Source organism: Papaver somniferum, chromosome 6, assembly GCF_003573695.1.
Source record: "Papaver somniferum cultivar HN1 chromosome 6, ASM357369v1, whole genome shotgun sequence".
Classification (NCBI taxonomy): Eukaryota; Viridiplantae; Streptophyta; class Magnoliopsida; order Ranunculales; family Papaveraceae; genus Papaver; species Papaver somniferum.
This window is the reverse complement of record NC_039363.1, coordinates 175,448,257-175,460,115: the sequence shown is the minus strand read 5'-3', so window position 1 is coordinate 175,460,115 and position 11,859 is coordinate 175,448,257. Positions and strand designations below refer to the sequence as shown.

Genomic DNA, 11,859 nt, shown 5'->3' with positions numbered 1-11,859 from the left:
ATCATTTCATTGGGTATCTTTTTCTGGTAGATTGAAATATATCTCTTGGATGCATTTAGGAATCATTTATATACCAGGTAAACAATGTCTTTTGGTTCCCCTTTGGAATCTGGTTTGGCTGTCGATACACAGACAGGGCGTACCGCAGTGACAGTACCTCAATTTTCTTATCAAATTTGAACTTTCCTGGTTCATTTCAAAGGTATTTTGTGTTTACATGAAATGTTTAGAACCTCAATCTGGCTTCCTTGTGAGTTGTATATATTTGTTATTGCTGAGGAAGTGTTTTAGTCCTGTAACTTGGTCGATATCCCTGCCAGTAAATGTCTGAGATAGAATGTGATTATCTGTTAATGTTTAGTCCAGCAACTCGGTCAATACCACTGCCAGTATGTGACTGAGACAGAAGATCGTTTCTATCTGCTGGTATTTGATGCGGACCAACCTGTAGAAGAAACAGGTCCTTGTTCTTTATTTGCAAGGCTTACTTGGCAGCATTTAGCTACGGGCCGGTCTCGCCCGTGCCTTAAATTCTTGACTAGTTACTTAAAAAGCTAAACTTAAAGAAAGCATTCAGCCCTGTAAAGCTCGTGCAGCCATTGGTGATCCCATAAACCTAGTCTGAACTTTTCTTTCCCAGTGATCTCCTTTTCCTTGTCTTTTCTTACTTATGGATGCCCTTCTGCAAGTGTTACTTCTAGTGTTTGTGCTTGAGCAGCCATTGAACTATTCTTATTTTTGACATCCTGCTTAATTTTTCTTATTCATTTTCGTTAGTTACTAGTTGGTATATTTTTTTTATTTTTGAAGCATCCTCTGTTGACAGATGTGGTTGTAATGAATACAGGGTACTGGAGTAGAGGGCGCATGCCAAAAAAAAAAATGCTCTCCCTAAAAATTTTATGTTGTAACTAATTGCCATAATGTTCCTGTCGGAGTGACATTTATTATGTCTGATTCTCTTACTATACTGTCAGAGTCTTGTCTGTAACATACAGTGTATATGTGTCTCACCCTTATTGGCTCATTCCTTACCTTGTGAGTCATTGAGAGCTGTTAACGACTTCTTGAGTTACCGTTATCAGTCAAATTCTTTATATAATTCTTCGTCTCTCCTTTGTATTTATAATTTTATATAAGGGTTTCTTAATAAAATGATCATGCATTTAAATGCATTTAAAAAAATGTCCACGTTTTTTTTCAAGATATATTAAATGCCCATGAATCGACCATTTCCGTCACATATTCTTTTGGAAAATCGGCTAACGGGCATTAGATGACATGTGGCACTAAATTGGCATGTCAAAAGACATTTTAGCCCTTTAATCGTTTGAATCGGTAATGGAACAGTGACTCAGTAATCGTCAACTCAACTGCTGACTCGTTGCTGATATTTTTTAATCAACTAGGTGCCTTTTGAGCAGAAATTATATCTCTCTGTGGAAAAAAAAGTCATCTTCTTCTTCATCAGTTGAACGTCTAAACCCAACAAATCCCAAAATCTATGAACCCTAAAAATCAAATTTCACCAACTGAGCCATAATTGTTGCCATTAAGCGTTCAAAATCAGTAATACATAATGCTACATCAATTACAAACCATTCATAAAACTTAATTACATGATTTTACAGCAAAAGCCCCGAATTCAATGAACCCTAAAAATCAAATTTCGTCAATTATATTAAAATTATTACAATCGAACATTTTTTCAAAACATATAATCGAACATAATATGCAATACAAGCTACTACATACATGAGATTCGTGTGAAAGTTTCATGTTAAAAGAAAGAGATTGTATTTACAATTGGAATAGTGTGTCTGTATTGTGTAAATCGAACCTATCTTGCTGCATCTTTTTAATCAATTACAGACCCTGCAAATCCAAATTTATTAACACCCATGTCACTGATTCAACTATTTGTTCAGACCAATTTCTTCCGTAATCGCTTAAATCCATGACAACTTTATCTCCGTAGCTGTTCTTGACAAAGGAAACTCCACTTGTCTGCCGCCAATTGATATCAAACCATAAAATTTCATCCCAAAACCATTATGAACTGTATACAAAATAGATTTGGTTTTCATGGATGCTTTATGAGAGAAAATTGAAGAAGGAAGACTTGAAAGATACAGAGAGATAGAAGGGAGGCGGAAAGAAGTGAAAGTCCCAAACCCTAAAAGTAATTTAATTGGTAATATTAACTTTCCTTAAACACGTTTAAGGACCTGTTAACACGTGTTTGCTTTTATGCATTAATCTTGAGCCACTGATCAATTGGCACTTAAACGGTTACAGATTGAGTTAATCTTAAGTCGTTGATTGATCCTACTCGTGGACGGTGGAACATTTACTTCAACATTTCTATGCCAATGGGTATATTTGGAATTACACCTACCATTTTCTCATTGCAATTGGCTAAATAAAGGAAACTTTAAAAAAAAACGGTGGGTCCAGACGGAAATCGTAACGGCGTGGGCATTAAATATATTATCAAAATAGGGTGGGCATTTTATTAAATGCATTTGTCCACATGAGTATTTTTTTTAAAATTCCCAATATATAACTTTAGTTAATGAGAATACTTTGATTCTTTTACCATAACTATGGTAGCAGTTTGAAAACCCTAAATTTCTGGTTTTCTGGTACGATCTTCGTCCGCTGTTTTTCTTTCTTCAGAAATTCAATCAAAATCTTCATCTTCTTACTAATTTTCCGAGCAAACAATCATGTCAAGACTCACTGAATCTTCAATTTTTTTTTTGATTAATCTCACAAATTTCATTTATGATAAAATAGAAATTACAAGGATTCCAAGTACATCAAGATCAAAGATCAAATTACAACTCAAAGGTACTAACAAAGAGTAATTTGTGAAGAGAAGCAACAAACTACCAACAAGAGTACCAAACAATCCTAAGATTGAGAGAATGGTTTTGGGATTATAATCCAACCATTTTGAAAGGGTTTTTTCTTCTTGAAAAAGAGATCTTCTAATAAAAATATGAGAGTAATATCCCCAAAGTCTTGAATCTTGATCTCCACACTTGAACTTCCATCTAAAATCTCCATTGAGATCACAAAGAAACTCCATGAGAGAGCATAAACAATCTCCATAAAGGAGAAGACACAAACAAAGAGGGCAACACACCCCCAAGAACACCATAAAAATCTCCTAAAAGCAATGGAGATTGATACAAAAACTTAAATAAATTTATCCTAGACTACAATTTATCTATGAAAACTGGAAAAAGTAAAGAAATCTGCTCAGATCTAGCCCAAAATGGACTAGATCTGAGCAACAAGCTTTAGTGGAGAAGGAAGATTTTTTTTGGGTTTGGGAAGAAGCTAGAGAGGAGATAGGTTTTTTTGGCTAAAATATTGAATCTTCAAATTCTTCAATTACATATGTTCCTCTTCATAGTTTGGCTAACATCATCCCTCTCAAACTTCAGGATGATAACTATCTAATATGGAAATCACTTATTACCCCTGTTCTTCGTAAATTTCATGTTCTTGACTATGTTGATGGATCTAATCCATATCCTGCTCAATTCGTTACTACTACAACAAGATCGGCTCCAACGGTGAATCCTACTTGTGCTATTTGGCAAGATGAAGATACTTGTGTTTTACTTCTTCTCAATGCTTCAATTTCTGCTAGTGTTATTTTACATCTCTGATTGTTCTACATCGAAGGAATTATGGGATAATTTGAAGAAATGATTTGGTGCCTCTTCATAAGCACACACAATTCAATTTCGTACTCATCTACAAAACATCAAATTAGGATCTTCGAAAGTCTCTACATAGATCTCTGAGATTGAGAAGATTTCAAATCAATTAGTTGCTTGTGGATCTCGTATTTCAGATGATGAACTTCTTGTTACTGTTCTTGATGGTCTTGGACCTGATTATCATGCCTTTGCAACTTCTATCAGGATTCGATGTCCTCCTGTTACTTTTGGTGAACTCCATAGCCTAATATTAAGTGAATAAATTATCATTGCTGAAACTGAATCTAAAGCTAATCAAGGTACTTCTATTCACTTTAGACCTACTTACAACTCTAAGTTTTGTGGTCGAGGTCGTGGATTTAACTTCAGAGGTGGTTTTCATGGTACTTCTCCTACATCTTTTCGTCCTCCTGTTTCACCTGACATGTCTTCATCAAGATCTACTTCTACTGCTAGAGTTATCTATCAAATCTGTTCTAAACCTGGTCATACTGCTATTGAGTGTTATTAACGTACAGTAGAAACTCTATAAATTAATGCTGTCGGGACCATCAAAATTTATTAATTAAGAGAGATATTAATTAACCGATAAATTAATAATTATTAATTTATATATTAATTAATACTTTATTAACTTATAAATAAACTTCATATCAAATAATTAGTTTCTATACAAACAAAATACCATATCATATCTTTTATATTTCCCATATAAATACAATATCAATATCAAATCATGTTTTGATAAACACAATATCCGATCATATATTTTATTTCCTATGTAAACAAAATATCTATATCAAATCATATTCTTTTATAAAAACATATCAAATCATATTTTCTAAATAATTTTTTATTTATTATCAAATAAAAAAATATTTAATAATATGAAATCATATTTTTAACACAAACAAATCATACACACAATATGGGTCTCATCTTAAAGGTGTTAAAAAATCAACAATGATAGATGAAATTCGTAGAGCATTATGCAAGCACAACAAGGATAATCCAACTTTCACTCAAAAGAAATTGCAGGAATGGGTTTCTAATAACACTAGTGGAAAATGGAAGTTAAACCACTGTCAAGACAAGATGTAATATCTTTAAAAACGACTGTGTTTAGCAGTTGGAATATAGAAGTGGTTTTTTTCCGAAACGACTGTGTCTGGCAAAGGTTGATTTCTTTAAAAAAACTACTTCTTTCATCAGTATATTCATTGTATTGACAAGACTCTCATAGACACAGTGGTTTATATTCATAATTTTACAATTTTTTTTTTGATTTGATTCGGCAGAATCATTCAGTTGAATTTAAATTTGATTCGGCACTGAGATCAAAATTTAAACTAAAATTAATATATATGGAAACAAAGTTAACATTTATATTAAAAGGTGGATTCAGTTTACAACCTCAACATCTAAATATTACCCCAGATCAACATATTAAAACTTTGAAAATACACTCATTAATTTCAATTGTACAAGAGCACTTCCAGCAACACTAGTATAGATTGGTTTCTTTGAGTATCATGTCTGCAAGAGCACTTCCAGCAACAACTTCATCCTCTTTAGTGAAGAAGTAAGCTTCCACTTGAAATATGACAAAAGGGCTCCAATACAAAGGATACTTCAATCAAAGCATATTTGCACATATATGGCCACAATATCACTAATCAACAACAATGGAAAAAATAAAAAATACATAACGGTGGGCTGCATGCTCAAGTATTCTCTACAACAATAATAACAACAACAATGAGCATCAAGGACGACCATATCTCTCCTAGCAAGGTTAAGGTCTATGATAGTCGAAGAAGTCATGTAATAGGTGTAATGATTATATATGGGAACTGTCCAGCATTATAAATTGTGCAGAATTCTAAATCTAATCAAATTGGTGCAGAAACTGTCACCAGACAAAATAAGAGCAGGGAAACTTCACTTACATATTGTGCATGAACAAGGAATGGTATACTCGGAATGATACTATCCTGTCATAATCTGATGTTCGGGATCCCAGATCAAGAACTGATCATTCACATACACCTGCTATCATAAATTCAAGTAATGAATCACTTACGGATCATCATCCTTAACTATATATTCACTGAAAATGTGTCTCTTAAGGGATACAAAACTAAAGGATTCGTAGGTTACGCACCATATCTAGGGAATTCAAGTAAGTGAATTCGTAGGTCACAATGTCTTCCATGAAGACAGGCTTTACTTGTTATCATCCTGCCCAGCAAAGAGGATCCAGCAAGTGTATCCAGCAACTCCTACAATATGAAACACGAGTACCCAACCAACATAATAAGAAGATGCATTAGTCTTTGACAGTGCTTACAACTCCTTCAAAGATAAACTCAGTACACCAACAATACTAACTAGAACATAAAAATATAGAAGGTTGAAGAATACTTACAAATTAGTAACAAACGAGCAAGTGCAGATAAGAGTTTCCAACATCTACATCACCTAAATCAATCGTAAACAACAACCCAACCTTAGAAAGAGCTTGACTAATGACCGTTATTCCACAACCAAATGCTTCAGAAATGATACAAGTACCTGAAAGAACTGAGGGCAGAAGAATATCGAGAACACACTACATGTAGACCGGTCATGACATGATTCATTGAGCGAGACTCTGCAAAAAATGATACAACTCGTCACCTTCCCAGTGGCAAGTTTGTCTAGGAGTACGGACATGCTAAGTCTGCACAACAAGGAAGCACAAACTGATATCATAAATCCTGAACCACACATACCAGTTGAAAACCTAATTAAAAAACAAACTCAATCTATAACAAGAAAGAATGTAAGCCAACCTATGATAATTGTGTCGAAGTGGCGCATATCCAACACATCAACTTGAGCCAGAGCACAGCCAAAAAGATCCATTTGCCGTCACTCATAGAAGTTGTGATGCAGCAAAGTTTTCACTCGGACATGGGGAGGAATATATTTTTTGTCATCTTGAACCCAGCGCCCTGTAAATCAAGCATCGCAACATTCGTATCAGCAGCATACATCAAATTTAAAGAACGAATACTCCTTCAAATGCACATGCAATAAAGGGAATTGCTTAACACACTCCACACTTGAGATACTGCGTAGCATTTCATAAATTATGTCGTGTCCTGAAAGTAATTCTTAAGAAAAATATTTTACTAATTTTCCATCAAAAAGATTTTAAACTTTACTCAACAGCAGCATGGTACTTTCAACATTTTCCACTATCTTTTTGAGGTGCAGAAATAGGATTTTGCTCCACGATGGCACTCATGTGACGCAACATAGATGAGTTAATTACATTGAGCCTTCTACTGGGATTAATTGTTACACATTTTAAGGCTACATTGCATCTGCATCAATTAAATATGTTAACAAACATCAATCAACCTCTTAAGGTCGGCTAACACTAAAGTCTAAAGGAGGATCACTTAATTACATTTCACACCAAATTGCAAAGGAGGATCACTTAATTACATTTCACACCAAATCGCAGCAAGTGAAAAATGCATACCTATAAGGAATATGGCGGTTATTAATAGACTCACGATATTTTAGCCAGTCCAAAAATCAATGATATAGGCCTGCAGTACAAACATAAAGAAAACATTATTATTTATGTGAAGCAAACATCTAACATTATGTAAAAATGAGGAAATACAGAAAACTTCAGCTCCATAGAACTCAAATATGATACCAAGGAAAAAAGTTCAGTACTTGATTGGATTCCTTTCCAAGACGCATATATCAATTTTGATGTTACGATACAAAAAACTTTTGGAGTGCATATAAGATTGATACTCGTAATCTAAAGCAAATAAGATTATGCAATCAGTTGTGATACAGTTTACTATAGTAAGAAACACCAATATGGTGCAATTACTTTACGTAACTACAAGTGCAACAGACTTGCTTCAGAGGTAGGACGCAGTGATTTAAACAACTTCAGATAGTTACATCAATTGTAACGCACCATTAGCCAGAACACCAAATATCTAGATAAATCAGCAGAACAATCTTTACAAACATGGATAGTAGAGTCTACACTCACCCTACAACTTTCATTAGTGCAGAATTGCATGCCAACTTCAGCTCTGAACTTAGTCCAAGATCACACATCATTACCTCTGCATCCAAAACAGTTTCATGTTAGGAGATACCTCACAAATAACAAACCAAATGTAAAAGAAAAAAAGAAGAAGGTAATCAGACCTTATATTCACTGATGCAAGAAACCGATCGTCCCCCACAGGTGGTTGTCGTTACCTAGAAGAACAATCCAACAAGTCAGCAGGCTGATAAAAATCCAGCAACATAAAGTAATGTAGTGAGAAATACATTTGGGAAAAGAGACTAACTTCCCTTACGCTGCTTGTAGGTTTGTAACTCTTTTTCTTTGATCCCATATCGCAGCTCCCAACAATTCTCTAGCTTTTTCTTGTTCAGGGTCAGCATCATCTAACTCCATCACAATTACCTAAATTACTCATGATTAGTACCACACTAGAATACATAGTTTTGAATTTAAAAGCAGCATCTTCATCTCCCATTTCTATCAATCCTGTTAACTGAAGTAGAAGCGCTAACAGAATTAAACAGTCTATTCCAGTCACTCCAATCATTCCTAATGAGCTGAGCAAAAGAGAGAGCAAATCATCAAACAGACCTCTGAACGTTTACCACCACCGGCCAAAACCATATACCCAAAACCACCTAATAGAAGCACCACCACGACAACAACAACAACATACAAATAAAATCGTAGGAAATCGCCATTCAATAGCACAACTTTCATCCATTCAAGAAAACCCATTACTGAAAAAAAAGGAGAAAAACTGAAAACCAATAGAAAAATTGAACATCTACTAACTACATAAACAATTGAAATCGATAAAAATGCCTAAATCTACGAATTTGAACTCCAAATAAGAAAAACATGTTAAAATTAAAATCCCTAATTTGACAAATTGAAATCGGAGGAAGATATAATGTTTGTATACCTTAGAAGTTGTTTCTCATGAAGTAAGCCGTTGATTCAAAACCCTTTTTCTGCACCAACAAAACTGAAAAAATATCAACTTATCAGCATAGAAACCCTAAAACCCAAATCTGAGAATCAAAAACAGAAATTAAATAAAACCCATATGTAAGTTTTTTCCAAAGATCTCTTTAAGAACCCTAGATACCTTAGAATTCTTTATACTGATTTGGTTAAGAGAAATCTCAAAACTGTAGGTTTAAGAATTTCATTTGTGATGGATCTCTTTGAAGAAGAAGTGAAAGAAAAACCTAATTCACAGGCGAATAATTGTTATGATTGAGAAAAAAATCGACTAAACATAGAGAGTTATTAAGTTGTGAGAGATAGGTGGTGAGCGAGAAGTGAAGGAAGCCGAAGGAGTGCAGACCGAGATAGAGATAGAGAGAGGATTATAGAATTTTCTTTCTCTCACTGACGTTTTTCAACTCTATGTAGAAACTAGTAGGTAGCTCTGTATGTTTACAAAAATATCCCCTAAAAAAACTACTGTGTCAGAGACAAGTTTTAATAAAACGACTGTGACTCCCAGCACCTATAGTTACGTCATCCTGGTAATAGTGGTTTTCGTGAATTCTAGGAAGTGATAAAAAATCCAATTTCCACTAGTGTAACTACGGTTTGCAAGTGAGTCAAGGGACTATATCAAATACGATTAAGCGATCTTCAGAGTACCTCTGTCCTGCTCCTGAAAGAGATGATGTTAAGCGACACAAACCTGCAAAATTTCCTGATCTAGAAAATGCACTCTATGAGTGGGTTCTTCAATATCAAGAAAATGTTAATTTGACGAGATATCTAATCACCCAACAAGCACAAAACTTCATGAAAGCTATGTATCCTCAAGACACTTCAAACTTTACTTTTTCTATAGGTTGGCTTGGAAAGTTCAAATCAAGATATGGAATTAAAAAATTTCGTCGGTTTGGAGAAAGCGGATCAGTTGATATGGAGGGAATGGAGGAAAATTTAAAATCCATAAGAGACAAATTGGATCAGTTTGAAATGAAAGACGTCTTCAATATGGATGAAACACGTTTGTCTTTTGTTAATTTTTTTATTTTTTATTTAGTGCTTTAGTGATGTAATAATTTAAATATTTTAATCTTAAGCAGGTTTGTTTTTTAGACTTCAACCAGACCATTCCCTTGCAACAAAGCAACTTGAAGGGAAAAAACAGGATAAGGAAAGACCAACTGTTGTTATTTGTTGTAACGAAGACGGTTCAGAGAAAACTCCTTTATGGATTATAGGAAAATATGCTAAACCAAGGTGCTTCAAGAATATAAACTTGAAAAGTTTGAACTGTGAATATCGTGCTAATAAACGAGCATGGATGACTGGTGCGATATTTGAAGTTTATGTTCGCCAACTCGACAAAAAATGGCTGCAAGAAAAGTTTTCCTGATTGTGGATAATTGCCCTACTCATCAAAAACTATTGAAGGATTGCAAAATGTTGAATTATTTTTTTTTGCCACCGAACACAACTTCAAAAATTCAACCTTGTGAGGCAGGGATTATACGAGCTTTTAAAATGCATTATCGTCGTCGATTTTATAGAGGTCTTTTGGAAGGCTATGAATTAGGGGCGTCAAGTCCAGAAAAGATAAATGTGTTAGATGCAATGAATCTTGCAATTTCAGCATGGACTATTGATGTTCATACAAGTATTGATGAGTACCAAATATTGTATATATCTATCCTTTTTTGTTGGCATTTAACTCATCTTTTGTGCAGTAATTCTACATTTTATCCCATATTCTGTATTTTCATTGTTTTCAAGAATAAATATTTTTCTTACTTAATTTTGCATTTTTAGGTAATAAATAAAGTCTGGATGACTTGCGGAGCGGAATAGAGCAGAAAAGCCGTGAAGAATGATGTGCGGAAGACCAAAGAGGGTAGAAATGGGCTTGAAGAAGAGATTTGTTCTTAAAGAAGAAGTGGGCTCAAGATTTTCCAAGCCCAAACTCATTTCCCAAACCCATATTCTATACCCAAAAGCCTAAAACCCAAATCCATACCCGCTTGCGTCTTCAGCCGTCAGATTGATCTCAGAGTCATCCTACGGTCGCCCCCTTGTTGTTCATCAAAGTTTGATACATCCGATTTTCACTACAGTTCCTAACTCCATCAAGTGCCGTTAGTTTTGTTGTATCACTTCATCTGACGGTCGCTCCTCGCTTACCTCCGCATAGCCGTCAGATCTACCTACCATCTTTACATCCTACGGCCCAGATCGCATAACATCTTCACTCGCTGCAACTGCCCAACACCCTAACATCCGAGCCATATACCCCTACCAAACACCCCCTTCTCCTTCTTCCATCGACCTCTCCCCCTCCATGCCTGTTGCAGACCACCACCATCTTCTCCACCTGCTCTGCCTTCGCATCCACCACCTCACCTGCCTCAACTACCCAAACCAACCACACCCATCCTTCTCCCATCAATCCCCTACCCCTCTACCTATCTAATTCACTAATTTGTCTTCTCATCTTTCTCTGAAAACCTAGAAGAAAAATTGATGAATTAGGTGGAGTTAGTAGAGTAATTGGAGCGTGAGAAAGCAGCAGTAGAGTCAGAAGAAGATTGGGTTAGCATGCATGCGATCAATTCCAACGAATTAGGTGAGTTTCACCAAACCCTAGTTCTACTGTTTTGGGGGAAAATTGGGGGAAAACCCTAAATGTGTAATTGGGTATAAATTGATGTCTCTAGTGATGTTAGAGGGGGAGGATCTCTCTGGACTAGCCAGGAGAGAATTAAAACAATTGTAATTTTGCAATCCCAATTTCTGATTTTTGCATCACAGTTGACAGTTAATTTTGCATGTTGTTTTTAGAATTTTATCTTGAATGTTTATGATTATATCTTGACACTGTGCATCTTGAATGTTTGTTTTTAGAATTTTATGTTGATGAAAATTTAATTCCAGCTCCACTATCAGTTAACAGTTGAATTGCAAGTGTGTTAAATTATCTTGAATGTTAAATGTGTATGAATCATCTTTCTTAATGAATGTATGTTGCTATACCATGTTTAGCATGAGCTAAACAGCATC

The 11,859-nt window shown here is 35.0% G+C and overlaps 1 long non-coding RNA gene across 1 annotated transcript; it reads right to left on the bottom strand.

The window, feature by feature from the left end:
• Nucleotides 1-5,735: 5,735 nt before the first annotated feature.
• On the bottom strand, nt 5,736-6,220 carry LOC113290043. Its single transcript, XR_003331339.1, has 3 exons — nt 6,166-6,220; nt 5,902-6,019; nt 5,736-5,786 (listed from the first exon to the last, which is right to left on the bottom strand). It is a non-coding gene; the product is annotated as an uncharacterized LOC113290043 (long non-coding RNA).
• Nucleotides 6,221-11,859: the final 5,639 nt, after the last annotated feature.